At 34.2% G+C, this 18,702-nt stretch overlaps 1 long non-coding RNA gene across 2 annotated transcripts; it reads left to right on the top strand.

Moving 5' to 3' along the window:
- The first annotated feature begins 215 nt into the window (after positions 1-215).
- On the top strand, positions 216-2,840 carry LOC107869752. Of its 2 annotated transcripts, none has more exons than XR_007054812.1 (3): positions 216-428; positions 1,068-1,212; positions 2,638-2,840. It is a non-coding gene; the product is annotated as an uncharacterized LOC107869752 (long non-coding RNA). The 2 variants fall into 2 exon arrangements; XR_001673938.2 differs by having other exon boundaries at positions 2,635-2,840.
- The last annotated feature ends 15,862 nt before the right edge of the window (positions 2,841-18,702 follow it).

Raw genomic sequence — 18,702 nt, 5'->3', positions numbered from 1 at the left:
AAGTGAAACTTTCACCTATGACATATCTGTCAGTGTGCTTGAATTCTACAATGAGAAGATCAGGGACATATTAGCTCCACCGACAACATCAAAAAGGTAAAGTTCTTCTATATATATATATATATATATATATATATATATGTAAAGGAGAATCTTAGGCAATCATATGTGGCATGTCTTAGAGGCCTCTAATACCATTTTTTTTTTTTGTGGTTTATTTGGCCTTCTTCTTTTATTTCAATTATCTTTTCTGAAATAAAAGTAAGGAACAGTCAAAGCAGTGGTTACAAACTTTTTTGAAAATGTTTTAAGCCAAGATATTCACTTACAGTTCCAACTTCCAACCAAACCTTTCCAGTTTTCAGTCCGTCCATTGCAGAGAAAACATCAATACAAGAGAAAAGTTTTCCATCGAACAAGATTCAAAGGTACAAAATTTCTCTATTTTCCCTTTTTCGATGCAAAACACATATTGATTATTCTTATTTGCAACATAATTGCTCTTTACAATAAACTTCTTAAACCTATTAGTATTTTTATGTTGCTACTATATAGATGTGTCCAATCTAATGCATTGTTCAAGAATTCGTGAAATTTCGTGGTCTTAGACATGAATGTCTTGGTCTGTCTTAATCCTTCAAGCTTGGGTGAGGACTCCATCTTTTTTTTTTCTGTTTTTTTTCTTCAACTTGATGTTAAAGTGAATGATAAGGAGCATCTACTTGATCTTGTGACTTTTTTTTGTATGTTTTTGCTTTTGATATATTAGCTATAAAGTTTGCATCTTTTGATTAATTTTTGAATTTGGTTCAGTTTATTGGATTTTCTTTCCAACTTTCTATGAATATGAGATACTTTTTTTGTTGTTTGTCCAATCTGCTTCTTGATTTTAAGAGGCTTGTCTAAGTTTTTTTTGGTTCTTAGATCGGAGAAATTGAATATGGTTAGAGCAATATCAAACATTTTTATTATTCGTCTACAGTAATAAAATGAGATAAACATGAATCTTTCTATTTGTTATCTCTATTCTGGAATTTCTTAGTGAATTTTGAGAGTTTATTTTGCAGATAGCATTAGAACGGTAGAATACCAATCTAATATACCTATTTTGGGACGGCACTTTCAAAGTGAGGCGACTAAAAGAGGAGTCACACAAGTGCTAATATTTTAGTTATTGACACAAGAGATGACCCGAGACATCATCAAATACAGGTTTGCACCTTCTGAAAATAAGTCTTTTCTACGTGGTTGTTGAGACAAAAATATGATTTGTGAAATGGTGAAGGAGGTGTAAATAATGATTAAACTATGAAGCAAAAGTTCAATAAGATCAGGTACGGATGTCACACCATGCTTCTGCTCCTATTAAGACTAAGAATGAAAATAGTGAAGTCCTATTAGATAAGGTTGAAGAAACTACGAAGCAACAAAAGCTTAATATTGATAGTAAATTATGAATAAATCAATTTGACAGAGAACTTTCAACCCTCTATATGTATGTCTTTTTTTAAAAAAGACTCTTATTTTTTGTGAAATCCCCTTTTTTTTTTTGTGTTTCCCCCCCTCTTTTGCTTAAAGCAAGTCAACTGCATACATATCTTTTAAGGAATACTTTTCTCTCAAAGTTCTGCTCAAAATATATCAAACATGGATATTATATTCAACCTCTCAAGGGAGTTTTTTTCCTTTTTTAAGACATCTTTTCTATGTTATTTGTTACATCTAAGGTATTTTATGGATTGAAAGTCTTATCTAGGTGTAAATTTGTTCAACTGTTAGACAAGGCTTGAAGTGTTGCCAAAAAAAAATGTTTCTACCTCATCGTTTCTGTTTGTTTACCTATAAAATATCTGAAATCATTATAGCAAGTTAAACTTTAAATGCTCCAACACGACCTTCGTAATGTGGACCTTGCATTACAAAATTGATAATACCAATTCATCTAGGACTTTTTACTCTTGGTATCAAGTTTCTCCATCCAACATTGTGCTTGAATAACATTTTCCATGATGATATCAATACACTAAGGGTTGGTGTTGGGATGGATAGGATTACTCTGATCCATCTTTAATTAGCGGGCTCGAGTTTACGTACTATGAATATCAGAAATCCCATTAGGGGGTCAACTAGGATCCATATATGGACATGAAGAATACAATAATATTTGGTTAGGGTGAATATAGTGAAACATTGATAGGAAGAATAGTCAATTTTCCCTTTTGTTCTATCACTCTAACGTATAATATTAAAAGAAATGTAAGTGCGAAGTCTATTTTAGAGCAATAAAGACAAACATGTTATTAAGATGAAAAAAACATAATTGTAGTTGTTTTGTAGTTATTTCCTAGTTTTTCTTGTAGCTTTATTTTTTCTCATCAAATCCTTCTACCTTTTAAGCTACACACATTTACCTTTCGTAGCCTAAATTATTTGTTCCTCTTAATCATTTACTTCTTTTACACTTGACAATGTATGTTCTCTAACAGTGAATATGGATAGCCAAATTGTATCCTTCAACAACATTTTATTATCTGATTTGCTTGAATTTTTTCAATCAGCTTTTGAATTTTTCAATCTTTTTATTAGTTCTTTTTAACAGATTATGTTATTATATTGCTTCATAAATTTTTGCAGCAGATGAAGAAAGATAAAATACAGATCAACATTGGTGAATATGAAAATCAAGTACAATAGCAAATTATAACAGACATTTCATATGAGCTCTATAGAATGGATCAGAAGTAGCAAACGACGTAGATATAATTTTTCTTTTTATCCAATTTTGAATGTTGATTTAATTTTGCCTGATGCTATCATTCTTTTCTTCATCAGATTTTTCAATCGGCATCTTGAAATTACTTCTCTTTTTAATGATTCAAGCTAATTTATTTGAAGAATTAGATATTTTTTTTTTGAAAACAAGATTGAACCTTTTAGTTGTTAATCAATTATACAACTTAACCAAGTTTGAGAGATGAATGTTGTCTATCTTAAGTCATATTTTTTCATTAATGGTGTTTATATTTATTTACTGCTATACATGTTTTGTTGTTCTAAATTCAACTTAAGAAATTAGTGTTTAAAATTTTAATCCAACGAGACTTTGTCGATAGTTTGGAACATTGTTCGTACTGAGACTTAAAGTTAAAAAAAATGTACAATTTGTAGCAACACTTAAATTTATACTTACCATTAAATAGGTGTGCAGTGACGTTGAATTTTAATTTAAGGCCTTTGCTGCTATTTTGTGTGAATAGGTTATTAATATGTTATAATTATTCATTCGAGAAACATGAATATGTTTAATTATTAAAGATAAAATACATTTTATAAAAATCAAGACATGGATTCAATAATATTTCGATATTTTACCCGCACGTGCGGGGATACTCACTTGTTCATAAAATAATCAAACACTACCCACCAGTTTGTAGAGATTTCACAACAGAAATAAATTGACAATAATAATAATAATTTTACAGCAATTTGGGAATAATGGCTTAGAGAGAGAAAGTGACCCCTTTTTCTCCCAATCCCTTGTAGCTGACGACAGCATGACTCATATCTCCACTAACTCTTGTGACCAATCCCTTCCAAACCCACTTGAACCTCTTGACGGGCAAGAATGCCAAATGGCAATTGACCTCCCCGATGGCCATCCTATTCTAATATTGTTAGGGGAAAAATCCCTTTTCCTAAATTTCATACCCAAAAAAACTCTCTTCAAATTATTGACATAAATGAATCATCACAATCTGACGATGCAATCCAAATTACCACTAAGGAGAAACATCGTCTATACTCCCCATGGAAATTTTCCGTTATCATCAAAACTTTTGGACGGAAATTTAATCATCAATATTTGAGAACTAAGGTACTAGATCTATGGAAAATCAAGGAGAATATTCCCTTTATAGATCTGGGCATGGATTTCTTCACAGTAAAAATTCAACTCAGAGAAACACCAAAAAAGAGCCCTTCATAAAAGACCCTGGTTTGTGGTTGGTGCGTTTCTCTCTGTAAGCGTTTGGGAGCCAAACATTGTTCCCACAGAGTTAAAAATTCAATCAACGGCCATTTGTTTGAGATTACCATAATTGCCGACTGAGTTCTATGACTAACTCATTCTAGAGTGCATCGGCAGGAAAATTAGGCAGCTTTTGAAGGTGGATTCATGCATCTCTGCCACCCTGAGAGGCAGATTCATGCGTATTTGCATCCAAATCTCCATTGGTACACCGGTTCGCACATCGGTGGTGGGTGGGCAACCATAGACAACCAATTGTCTATGAGGGAGAAGGGATTCTTTGCAAGGAAAGTGAGAGATTGGGTCATGTCGTGTCTTCGTTCTCTTTCAGTAAAATAAAAATGTTGAACGCTGAAGAAAATCAAAATGTACCAACGGACAAACCACAGCTGGAAGAGTGGACTACAGTCACTTTTCCGCGCCGAAGGAGGAACCATCACCCAATCAAAGGTAAGATTGATAACACCAATGGACCTCCAGTTAAGGTGAAACACTACAATTCGGATTTAGGTAAGTTCTTAGACCCCTCAGATCTACCCCACATCACCCCCTCCCAAGCTCTAATTGATGGCGTCGATTCAGGTAAGGTCAAAGAGAAAGCGAAAGTGGAGCTAAATGTTGGGCCACCCACCTCTGGACCGGATAGGGTAAATCAGCCCAACAAAGGCTCCCGAAAAAGGGTCATTTCCAATGGGCCCAATATTAGAGGCCCACCCCTCAACACTCCCCATTTACCTCAGCCCATGACCCGGGCCCAAGTACTCTCACTAAGTCAAAGGATCCCATGGATCTAGAAAATTCCAATTACATCACAAGAACTGACACTTCTAAGTGTCAACCATCAACTCCTTCTCTGGCTTCCCCCCTCTCTCACCAAAATATCATACACTGTGACTGAAGCCGCCACGGATGGTACAAGGCATGATACCCCTGGGAAATCATCATTAGCTACCTCCACTAGCTCAAATGATGAAGGTCTTCGAATAAAAGACCTTAAACATCCAAGTCCTGTTTATGCCAAAATAAAGGCCCCTAGTAAGCAATGGAAACCCCACCCATGGATGCAATTCTGATAAACTTGGAGCCACTACCAGCGGACCAACACCCCAACTCATGGTTAGAAATGGGTTTCCAAAATCTCATGCTCCTACTAAGCTTCCAACTAGAAGGACAGAACATAATCCTAATGATTAAAAATCCATACTACCTATCTTAGGTAGTACAGAAAGGACTGAGCCTGGGACTAGCCTCCTATAGATGAAACATTTGGATGTCCACACTGCTGAGGATAATCAATCAGAACCCTCCAGGGGAACTCACTCCCCAATTGATATCTCAGGAGCTGAATCTCACAACTCAAACCTTCTCTTTCTTTCCGCCAAGGGACCAGGACATTTTGGAGAAGGGCCCTCCTTTTGTGAAAAAACTATAGGGCTCACCATCTAACCCTGCCTTAGGGTGCCTCACCAACACACTCACTCTCTCTAGAAATGATAAAAAGGTCCAGAATAATAAAAATGCTCATAGACAACAACAGGGAGATGGAGAATCTCCTTGATACACTCAAAGTCCCATAAATAGAAGTGACAACTCTAAACAATGCTCTCTCTCTGAGATTCGAGGACTTGGTAAACAAAATAAAAATTGTTTTGCTTTCACCAAGCCTTTCTAGCTTAGGAATGGAGATCAAATTCCCAAGTCTTATAGAGGGGAACTTGTTTACTACCAACCTGATCCCTACTGCAAAAAGAAAGAGGTAATCACCACGAAGGAAGACTCTACCCTTGTGACACAAGGGCAAGGAGATAAGAGCGGACCAACCAAAAAACACCCATCCATTCATGATGAATTACATCATATAGAATGCTAGAGGGGCTAACAGTACTAACTTTATAATGCACTGCATCTCTATGATCAATCTTTACAAGCCAAGCCTTATAGCTCTCCTTGAAACCAGAATAGCTAAACACAGCTCCGTCACTCAGTCTCTGGGATTCAGCAACTACCTTCAATACCCCTCTAATGGCAACTCTAGGGGTATGGTTATTATGTGGAACAAGGAAGACCTGGACATCAGTGACATCTCTATCATGCCTCAAGTCATTCATGTCTCTGTTCAGGTACATAGTCCTCCCTCTTTTTGGTATTTCACTTCCATTTATGCCAGTAACGGTTTCTTAGAAAGGAAATACCTCTGGAACTACCTCATTGATATCTCCTCCAGTCTCACTAACTCAACCAGTAATGGCTGGCTTTTAGGAGGGAATTTCAATGAGATTTTTACTGCTAATGAAAAGTTTGGGGGTAATAAGATTAGCTATAATAGAGCCTCCTCCTTATGGAACTGTATTAATCACTGTAACCTGATTGACTTAGGTTTTAGGGGCAGCAAGTACTCTTGTTCTAATAAAAGATACAAGAATAAAAATAATCTTATTCTGGAAAGATTGGACAGATGCCTAACTAATGAGCCCTGGATTCAGGCTTTCCCTAAAGCCTCAGTGCTCTATCTTCCCAGGGTCCACTCTGATTTATGTCTTATGCTCATCACCCCTAACAGGAGTGTTTCCATAACTCAAAAGCCCTTCAGGATTGAGTCTACGTGGCTCTCCCAGCCAACCTTCCCTGATATGGTTAGAGGATTTTTCAGAGACTTCAATCATCTATCTAGTGCCATCTCCCACTTTGGAACTAACATAAAAAAATGAAACAGGGAATTCTTTAGGAATATTTTTAGAAGGAAGAGACAACTTCTAGCTAGGATAGCTGGCATTCAGAGGGCTAACAACTTCCTTTACAGCTCTTTTCTCCAAAACCTTGAGACTACCCTTTCAAAGGACCTTGAGGACCTCCTTAAGAATGAATCTAATTATTGGAGGTTGAAATCTAGGATAACCTATCATTTAGATGGGGACTCCAACACCAAGTTTTTTCCCATCTCCACCATTGCCAGGAGAAGAAAAAATAAAATCAGCAGCCTCAGGGATGATTATGCTAACTGGTTCTACTCTCCCCCTGATATCCAAGACCTTACCCTCAACTTTTACAATAACCTTTTCACTTTTAAACATACCAGTTCCCCCCATGAAATTTCAATACAACCCTTCTATCCGTGGTTCCCTCAACTCAAATGACCACCCCTTTCTTGAATCCATCCCTACCTCTGAGAAAATAAAAAGAGCCATTTTTTTTCAAACCATCTAAGGCTCCAGGTCCTGATGGCCTCCACCCCATGATATACCAAAAATTTTGAAATATCATCGGACAGGCAGTTACAAAATTTTGCACAGACACCTTTACCAATTAGGCCATGGAAGAAAAGGTTAACTCCACCTACCTTTGCTTTATACCCAAATGTCCAAATGCCACCAATCTCAAAAATTTCAGACCCATTAGCCTTTGCAATAACCAATACAAGATCATCACCAAAATCTCAGCCAATAAAATCAATCCCCATCTCTCCAACAATATAGGAGAAATCCAAGCTAGTTTTCTCACTGGAAGAAGAGCCTCTGACAATACCATCATTGTCCAGGAATACATCTCCCATTTATCCAAAATGAGGGGGGAGGGGGGGAAGGCTAACATGATCCTAAAAATTAAGTTAGAAAAGGCTTTTGACATACTAGAATGGTCTTTCATAAGACAAGCCCTCCTATTTTTTAAACTTCCCTCCCAACCCCATCAAGCTCATTATGTCATGCATCTCCAATTCCCTCATCTCTATTCTGGTGAATGGGAGAAAAACTAACTACTTTAAACGTTCAAGGGGTATCAGACATGGTGACCCCCTATCCCCCTATATTTTCATCCTCTGCATGGAGCTACTTTCTAAGAGAATAGAACATGAGGTTGAAATTCTTAACTGGGCCCCCATCTCCATTACCCCTAATGGCCCCAACATCTTTCATCTTTTCTTTGCTAATAACCTTACTCTTTTTGCTAGGGCTGACCATCAAAACTGCCAAACTATCTTGAATACTCTCTCAAGTTTCAGCCATTATTCAGGCCAAAAAATAAACCATGGAAAATCCAAAATCATCTTCTCTTCCAATTATAAGAGCCAGGACAAGAACACCCTCTCCAACATGCTATCCATCCAGGCTAAATGAAACTTCGTAAATACTTAGGTTTTCCCCATTCTCAACAAAGCTCTCACTAATAGAGACTTCCAGTTTATTATAGACAATATTCACAGGAAAATAGATGGATGGAAAACCAATTTCCTTAACCTTGCTGGAAGAACAACCCTGGCTAAATCAGCCCTTAGTAGCATGCTTACTCATGTTATGCAGCACATTTTCCTCCCCTCCAAAATTCATAAACTGATAGATAAAATGCAAAGAGATTTCTTATGGGGCACCACTTCTGAAAGGAAAAAAGTGCACTTGGTGATCTAGGATACCCTCACTAAACCTAAAGCCCAAGGGGGATTAGCTATGCAAAGGGCCAACTGGAAAAATAAAGCCATGTAGGCTAGCCTGTCCTGGAGAATGCACAAGTTCCCCTATAAGCTTTGGGCCTCTACTCTTCTCAGCAAATACATGAGTAGGAACCTGCAGCCTAGGAAATAATTCTCCAGAAGTTGGAAGGTTATTCAAATAGGATGGGATATTTGCAAGAAAGTCTCTCACTAGGTAGTCCACAATGGATAAAAAGTTAGCTTCTGATTTGACAAGTGGCTCCCTCACCACAATACCCTTAAAGAATATATTATTGGCTCTCTGACTAAGAACTAGAAAGAACTCAAGATCTCTGATATCTGGTTTAAGGGAGTTTGAAATTTGGGCAACCTCCCTTTCTCCCCCCCCCCCCCCCAGGATATTCTCCATTCCATCTTCAACTCATTCTTCCCAAACCATAGGACTAGTCAAGATTTTCCCATTTGAAACCTCACAAGTAATGGACTTTTCACCTGTAAGACTGCCTACACTCTTATAGACAGTCTTATTAGGAAACATATTTCCCCTCCTGTGGGTAACTCCTTTTGGATTTGGAAACTTACTACCCCACCAAAAATAAAATTCTTTCTATAAATGATGCACCACAATAGCCTCCCCACAAATCTGACCCTTGCCAACAAGGGAATTAGCATCCTTCCAGATTGTTTTATTTATAACAGCACTGAGGACATCCCTCACATTTTCTACCATTGTCCCATCACCCAAGAATTTTGGAGCCTCATCAATCAGAAAAACTCTCCCCCCCCCCATCCCCATTTTTAACTTCCACCATGGGAATTGGGATGCATACTTGGATCTCCCAGCAAAATCATTCCTTCAACCAAAGTGTGCCCTGGAGAATTCTTCTCCCTTTCTACTTGTGGCACATATAAAAGAATAGAAATAACATCAATTTTAAAAAAAGAGCTGATAAACCTTCCTTTAGGCAAGCATACTCTGAATCTATAGAATTCTTTAATCTTAATGATTCTAAGGACCTAACCCACACAATGTAACCATTAATGTCAAGTGGTCCCTCCCTTCCCCCCGAGAAAGGTCATTATAAACTCAGCACTGATGGTTTTTGCATGGGGAACCCAGGTAAAGGAGGAATAGAGGGTCTCTTTAGAAACTCTAGAGGAGACTGGGTGCTAGGCTTTCACAAAAGTTTATGCAGAGCCACTAATATCCAAATAGAATTGTTGGCCCTACTAGAGGGCCTCAAGTTGGCGCTAGATCATCATCTAGCTCCCATAGAAATCAATGCCGACTCCAAGGAAATCCTTACAATGCTTGAAAGGTAAAAAGTATTATAATGTTGTTATTGATGAGTGCGGGTCAAAGTTAAAGAGTTTGGGATGTCCAATGGTTCAACACAGCTTCCGCGAGCAGAATAGAGTAACAGATCTACATGCAAAAGAGGATCAGCCTCAATGGATTTTGATGTAATTAAAGTATTGATAGTTCCTCCGATGTATGTCTAAGAAGCCTTCTTGGCAGACAGGATAGGAACTTCTTTTGTAAGGAGGGTTACCTCCAAACTTGCTACCACTGAGAGAAATGCCTCAATTTTTTTTGTAATTAACCCAGACTGAATGGTGGGAATACAATGCTTTTATTAATTTAATATATTAACATCTTTCAGACCAAAAAAATAATTTATAGTAATAGCAGAAAGAAAGATTCAAAGCATAGAAATAGGGACAAATCAATGTCACAGTAAATAAACTAGTCAAAATTGAGTTCGTTTAGGTTGCTGAAAACATAAAGTGGTGGAATCATTTCATGGAAAGATTGGCCAGTATAGTGGGGCAGGGGCATAATGGTTCCATCGAGAAGGTTGTATATGCCCATGTCCTTGCCACCACCTTTTTTGACATTGAAGTAGGCTTCTTTACAATCATCTGTGAAATATATACAACTTTCCTTGCATCTCGGTATTTGTTCAACAGCCAAAGTAGCACTAGAGCATACGAATAATGCCTTTGTTTCCCAAGTCTTTAAACTCATGATAACTATGATCAACATCATTAATCTTGTAGAGATGGAATTATTTAACCCCATAACTATTATACCCTTCCTTATTATAAGCTCCATCTCGATTGATCACTAATAGTTCACCCATTGAATGGACGTTGTAAACTATGTTTCTACAAGCAACGTCAAGAGGTATTTGTGATGTGATAACTCTTGCGATGGTTGGATAATAGGCCTTTTGTGAAGATCTGAAGTCGAAGATGGCAACATGGCCCATAAAAATTACACCATAAAACTTTCCATCATGCCAAGTGACATCAGAAAAGGTACAATTGACTATTGAGGAATTCACACTGGTAAAAGATTTGCTTCCTGGCCTCCAGAAAGCAAAGTGCGGGGATATCCTTGAATCAGGGCTAAAACATAATCAGTTGATGAAGATTAAGGATCGAAAGAAAGTAATGACTTATCGACATAATCAATGCGATCATAACCAAGTTCCTCTTGGTAATCAAAACCCTTCAGTATGACAATACTGGGAAGGTTTATTACGGTACGAGAGAAAAGATGAAACAAATTCAAGTTTCCTAGTTGATCAGCAGTGAAAAGCCAACCTAGCAATCCAACACCATAATATAACTTGCCCACCAGTGCGGGAAATTCATGGTGTAGGTGACACCCTTTGACAAGTCCCAAAACTCATGAATTTAAGTATTGTCCTCTTTCTCTGCCAACATCAACCATAGAATTTCAATTGTTGTCGCTATTTTTTCTTTATGTTAATTTGATTGATGAATCTCTTCCTAGGGCACTCTTCCTTTATAAGCCCCAAATAACCCTAATCCCACAACTATCCCAATCCTAATTTCACAAGGAAAAAAAGAAAATACTCACTCTTTCTAAATAAAATATGTTTGGAGTTTGACATACTCTTTAATAAGCAAAATCAAATGCAACATAGGAATGCATGCACTTGATAGTAGTACTTAAAAAATTCTGCACCTCCAAATTTCTAATATTTCTTCCATTTAAAAATAATTATCTTTGCCTTGACATTTTTCTTTAAAAAAAAATTATTAAGAGTTTATTTTACTAAATTAATCTTATTAGTTATGTTTTAAAATATAAAATTGAGTATGTACACTTTATTTAGTCATATGATAAAAATAATATTGGAAGAAATAACAATTTTCTCTTAATATCATAAAACGAACAATTAAATTAAAAAGAAAAATTAAAAAAATATCAACTATTTCAAAATGGAGAAAGTATTGTTACAAGACTTTTCAATTTTTTTCCCCCGCTAACATTCCAAAATATTGTTCTTCTTTTTTTTCCTTATAATTTCATTGTGTATTATTTTTTAGGGGATCTTTCAGAAATAAGGCACTTTGCTATAAAACCCTCATTCCATAGCCATATTTTACATAATTACTATTTATAGCCGTTGTATTCACTTTTACTCAGTCGTCTGTATTCATAAAAAACATAAATACACTACATATTTAGTCTCACTAAAAACAATATCATTATTTTTTTCATTTTTTTAATATTTTTTTCTTTTTCGTGTTTTCCCCCTTTTTTCTTCTTCTTTTTTCTATTTTTTCCTATTTTTATTTTTTCCGTTTCTTTTTTTATGTTTTTATTCTTTTTTTCTCTCTTTTTAATCTCTAACTTCTATTTCTTTTTCTTCTTTTCTTTTCTTGTTTAATTTTTTTATTTTCTTTTTTATACTTAATTTCTTTATCATTTTTTCTATTTTATATTTTTTGTATTTTTGAAAAATATGACTAGTCGAGCACAAGTCATGGATGATAACGTAAATACCACAATTATTTATCGTATTTGTAGTCACACCGTCATTTATATTTTTGTATTCATTGATAGGACTATATTTGTATTTTAAAGTTCACGCTTGTATTTATATTTTATAGTTCAAATTTGTATTTATATTTTATAGTTCGCACTTGTATTTGTATTTCTATTTGTTACTTTACACCATCATTTATATTTTATATAATGCGCACTTGTATTTTAGAGAACTGTTTTGTATTTGTATGTTATAATTTATTGTATATTATATTGAATTATATTTATATTATGGTTTTATTGTGTTTTGTATATTTAGATTATATTTGGATTATACTTGTATTTGTATTCAATTTTCGTCGACATATTTTTATTTTTAAAGAATTATTTTGTATTTGTATTTGTAAGTTGATTGCATATTGTATTTAGCCGTGACTATGTACAATTTATCATTTGTATTTGTATACAAACAAGTAAATGCATTAATTGTATTTTCTTGATTCTAAAATATATAAATATGTAATGTATCATTTGATGCAAATGTACCGTTTTGTATTTATATATCAAATTATCATTCATATTTGTCAATACACAAATATCACTTGATACAAATACAATTATAAATAAATAATTTTACAAATCCAAATACAATATGTATTTATATAAAAATTTGAATTGTATTTATTTGTATAAATAAATACAACTCGTATCAATAAATACAAACAAGTATTCATAGAAAGAAAATCAATCGTTCCTTTTTTCAATAATTACAAAAATTCAAATTATAGTTTGCACTTGTATTTGCATGTTATAGTTTGCATTTGTATTTGTATTTTATAGTTCACACTTGTATTTGTATGTTATAGTTCACATTTGTAGTTGTATTTTATAATTCACACTTGTATTTGTGTTTGCTAGTTCATATAAATGAAAAGAAGGAGAAAAATGAAAAGGAAAAAAAAGAAGGAGAAAAAATAATAAAAAAAGAAGGAGCAAAAATACAAAAAGAAGGAGAGTAATAGAAAATAGAGAAAATACAAAAAAGGGAGAAAAAAATGAAAAGGAAAAAATAATAAACAAGGAAAAAAAAAGAAAAAGAAAAAAAATGAAAAAGAAAAAAGCAAAAAAAGAAAGAGAAAACAACAAAAAAAAGGGAAAAGAAAAAATGAAGGAAAAAAACAGGAAAGGGAAAAAAGGTATAATGAAAAATAGAAAAAGAGAGAAAATACATGAGAGAGGGTATGAATTATAATTAAGAATAATTAATAGGCAAGAGGGGGCTATGAATTGTAATTAATTGAAACTTAGGCTAAATAAGGTAATTATGAGTCTATGTTTGCTAAAATGTGTAGTTATCCCCATTTTTGACTCATTATTAAGTATTAATTAAGCAAGTTTATTATTTCCTTTTATGGATTGGATACATTGTACTTTCAACTTTAATTTAAGGGTGTGTTTGAAAAAATTAATTTGTACCGTTAAATCTCTCTATAGTTTGTTCGAAAATGTAACATCCCATATTCAAGTACGTGTATTGGCGTATTCAAGTACGTGTATTGGTCTTATTTATATGGAATTAATTTTTTATTTTATTTATACCGAAATTTGCCCGTCGATGGTTCCATGCGAAGGTTATTGAATAAGCTTTCCAATGATATAAAGATTTCCAAAAACGGATAGGTTTCAGATATAATCGAGCACGTTCGAAACTATAAAACGGTGGCTGAGATATTTGGGAATAGTAAATGTGCAGGAAAATTTCCTGCACACAAACTACTGAGGCTAGCTGAATTTTTGGGCCAACTTCGAACGATCATAACTCCCTTAATATAATGAAATGGGAGAGCTGCGACCTATGAAAAGAAAGATATTTGAGTCTTATTTCCAATGCAATTGGTTTCATCCAAATCCAACGTCTGAGTAAGGAGTTATACTCGTTTTACTTCAGCCTATCAAAATAGATTTTTAGGGTCAACTTCAAACGACCATAACTCCTTGTACAGGATGAACTGGGTGGCCTACTTTATATGAAATGAAATCCCTTTGAATTATCCTTCCAACGATACCAATTTCACCCAAATCCAATATCGGAGCAAAGAGTTATGGTCAATCTACTTTAGCTTATCAAAACAGTCCACCAAAGAATAAATTTGACATTATTTAAATTTTAAAGGCATTTTGGTCATTTTATATTATATTATGAACGGGAATATGTGTATATATATATGTATATGAGTTCAAAAACTCATTTTCATCATCAATCATTGAGAAAGAACAAACCCTAGCCAAATTTGACCTTTAAATTACTTTTAATTCAACCGTAAAAATTCCAAAGTAATCCGATAACTGCGTTTGTCATCTCGAGAGCTTTGAACGGCACCTATTATTTGTGCAAATAGGATTGCATAATCAAGAGGTGAATTCTAAGGTATGAATATTGTTTGCCTTTGTTCTTTTCCATATGTATATGTGTAATAGAGGATTATATGTATTGGTTGTTATTGAAAGGTGATAAAAATAGGGTTATGGACTATTTTGCATGGTTTGGTTGTATTGAATTGTGGAAGGTGGATATGGTAATTGAGTTATGAAAGGTGGATATGGTAATTGAGTTATGGAAGGTGGATATGGTGATATACTATTGAATTGATGATTATTTATGTCTATGGCTCAATTTGGTTTAATGAATTGGTTGGAAGGATAAATGAATCCAAACTTGATATTGAAGGATGTTGTATGAATATGCATGACATGTGAATGTAATTGGAGTATAAGAGGGTTAAAGTGACACCCTTTATGGTGTAATTAAAGCTTACTACTTAACCACTAGTTTGGTGAATTCAAATAATTGAATTGTGATGTTTGGTCGCTATACTAGATTGCTATATATGTTCATTGTAGATAAGTAATCCGAAAAGACAAAAAGCCCATTTGGGACTAGTATTGAAGGTTGACAGTCAGGTATGTAAAGCATACTCTATACCATATCTTTGGCATGAAAGTGAACAATTGTTCTATTAAGAAAGTTTTCAAAGTTATTCAGTAACATGTAATTCATAATGGTTTTGTATGATGTCCTACGTTACCAATGAACTTGTTTCCACCCTACAAGATGTCAAGACATTCCAATACTTACTTGTTTTCCAAATCTTACATGTTTATTGCACTAATGAATGTCAGAAGGTATCTGGTTACTCAAACAAGATCCATGTGCTATTAATGACTCCAAAACGTTTCATTGATATACCAATAAGTTCCTACTTCATTGTTATGGCATTGATGACTCCAAAACACTTCATTGATATGCCAATGAGTTCTTACTTAATTGATATTGCATTGATGGTCTATTTATATGTCTCTTATTGATGTATCATTGTTTCAAAGTATCAAAAATGCGATGGCGACTGAAATAACAATCTCAAAGATTAATTAAACTAAGTGATGGAAGTTCTCTCTTATCGGATGGTATCCCAGAGGCATAAGCCTATCATGGGTTGATCCCTATTTATGTGTTTATGGGTGGTATCCCAGGGGCATAAGCCTATCATGGGTCGATCCCAGTTGATATGTACTGGAGGCAGCCTAATGGTCACAGTACAATACAGTAATGATTATGAAGATGATAAGAACGAAGGTAAAGTTATTGATAAATACAATATACAGGTTGTCACAAGTTCTAGTAAGTGTGGTCCACTCCTATTACGATTTATTCACTTGTTTCTGATTTCTATTGAGCTCTTATATCATATGTGATTATCTACAGCTTTACATACTCAGTATATATTTTGTACTGGCGTCCCCCACGGGGGACCTGCATTTCATGCTGCAAGCACAGGTACCTCAGCTCATACACTGCACAAGTAGGAGCCAGGATATCCAGCTGCTTTTGGTGAGCTCCAGTTTGCTTCGGGGCTTTCCATGTCATATCCAATCACTTTTGGTATTGCATAGAAGTTAGTTATATGGCGGGGTGTGTACCGACCTTAGTTAAACTCTATGTATTGTCTAGAGGCTTTGTACACCTAATGTACAGTCAAGGTGGTGTTTTGTTAATAGACGTGATGGCTCCAACGGCCAAGTATTGTATATATATATATATATATATATATATATTTGTGTGTGTGCTCGAGCTTATACAGGTGATTATTTTCTTTTATATGCGACATGATGCAGTCCGAATTTTGGGTTGTCATAGAGGTATGCATGGGAAGTATAAGGTTATGAGATGGTTCTCCCGAGCCTCCTCGGTTACGGGTGCCATTCTGCCTCAATAGGATTTGAGGCGTGATAGAAAAATTTCATAATTTTTATAGAAATGTGTTGTCACATATGTATACAGACAACGGCGGACCCAGAATTCTCTTCAACTGGGTTTAAATATATTGTGAACATACAATGATAGTCGACGGTAAGAATTACTATATACTTTTATATTCCTGTAATACCCCTGAAAAAGTAGTATTTGAATCATTATTTTTAAAAACAAATACTAATAGGAAAAAAACACGACTTTCATAAAAAATTTGCTTGTTTGGAAATCCCAAATATCTAAGGGAGAATTCGCTGAAAATTCACATTTACTTAATTAGCAATAAAATAAATATTTAGATAAATTTAAAAACACTATTTTCTACATTTTAAATCATATATATACATTACATGGTAGCACACATACCAAAACTTCAATTATCTAAATACTAGACTTCACATTTTTATGTTTTACCTTTATAGTTAGTAGGGGCTTTGAGTTAAAAGTGATAAAAGAGTTTAAAAATGAGGTATAGGTGACTCAAGTCTTAATAATTGAGTGGAGGTGACAATTACTTTCTTATGGATTAAGAAAGTTGAAAATTTTTAAAAATAACCCACAAGTTTTTAAATTTACACTTTAATCTAAATGTTAGTTAATATAACGGGAAACGGAGGAAAAAAGATGTGTTTCTCTCTCTTCTCATCTGTTGTTGTTTTCTTTCTCTTTGTGGTTTTTATTGTTCATTTTTGCTGCCACTTTATTCATCATATTCTGCTTCATTATCATCATTTTCTACTTCATTACCATCTTCATCTTCTTCTTGTTGGCCATTGTTATTGTTTTTACTGCTACTGCTGCTACTTGACCAATTTTTTAGGTGAAATTCTGTTTCGTACATCACTTTCCACTTTGTCATTACTTCGTAGGTGACTTTGAGAAGTAAAATTATGATTTTTAGTTGAATTTGTCATCTTGGTACACTGCTACAGCTATTTTTTCTACAATGAATATAACCCGTTCATAATATAACAAAAGAGTTCACAATTTAAATAGATCACTCCATCTATTGTAACAGATAAATATTTTGTTACAACAGAAGACTCATAATTGGATTCATGTTTATGATCCTATAGTGCCCGTAACATGAATCGAACAAATGGATAATTTGTTGCAACAGATGAGTTATCTGTTACAACAAACTAATTATCTGTTACAACGTATTACTCATCTGTTGCAACAGATGAGTAATCTATTACAATAAAATATTTATCTATTTCAACAGACTATTTATCTATTGCAACAGATGAGTAATCTATTTGGAACAACGCAATACAACTCCTGCTACAAACCCAACAGATAGCCAATATGTTTCAACTCTAACTATTGCTACTGGATTAAAATTATTCCTTAATTGTTGACATTTTTGTTGAGAAGAAGAAAGACATAATGAAAATTAAATAAGAATTAAAATGTCAAAGTCGATCAAACATAATTTTTTTTATTAAACAAAAACAAATAAAAATACATAGGATAAAAGAAAAAATAATCTAATTATTATTATTATTATTATTATTATTATTATTATTATTATTATTATTATTATTATTATTATTATTATTATTATTATTGTCAGTCGTTCAATCTTCAACCGGCAGCAGCAGGGCTCTCCTTAGCCTACGGATCTCCCAGAGCATCCTTGCTCTCACAACGCCCAACTCCTACTGCAAGTCATGAACCTGCCTCCGAAGTTTCCGCACGGCGTCTTGCAGAAAAGCAATGTCCCACACCGGATCATCCATATCTAGACACACATGAATTGATAAAAAACATAAAAACAAAAGTAAAGAAAAGAATCTGAATGTAATACAACGTTTACTACCAATTGGGTATGTCTACACAAAAAGCAAGAAAAAAACTTACCTAAGTCAGGGAAGAGAAAGTGGTTGAAAGTATAATATGAAATAAAAGATGCAAGAAATAAATAGAGTGTAGTAGAATGAACAAGTAAGGAGGGACCTATTTATAGAGGATTGAATTTGAATGAGTTAGGCAAAAAGGCGCGACTGTTCACCTCCATTTATTAATTACATACAAACTGGTGACTTTTTGATTATTGCAAAAAGTTATGACTTTTTTATTATTGTGGTACTTCGTGACTTTTCAGGTTATTATTATTAATTAGTTCTTTCCAATAA

The sequence above is a fragment of the Capsicum annuum genome, chromosome 4 (assembly GCF_002878395.1).
Source record: "Capsicum annuum cultivar UCD-10X-F1 chromosome 4, UCD10Xv1.1, whole genome shotgun sequence".
Lineage (NCBI taxonomy): Eukaryota > Viridiplantae > Streptophyta > Magnoliopsida > Solanales > Solanaceae > Capsicum > Capsicum annuum.
This window is presented reverse-complemented; position numbering and strand designations above follow the sequence as displayed.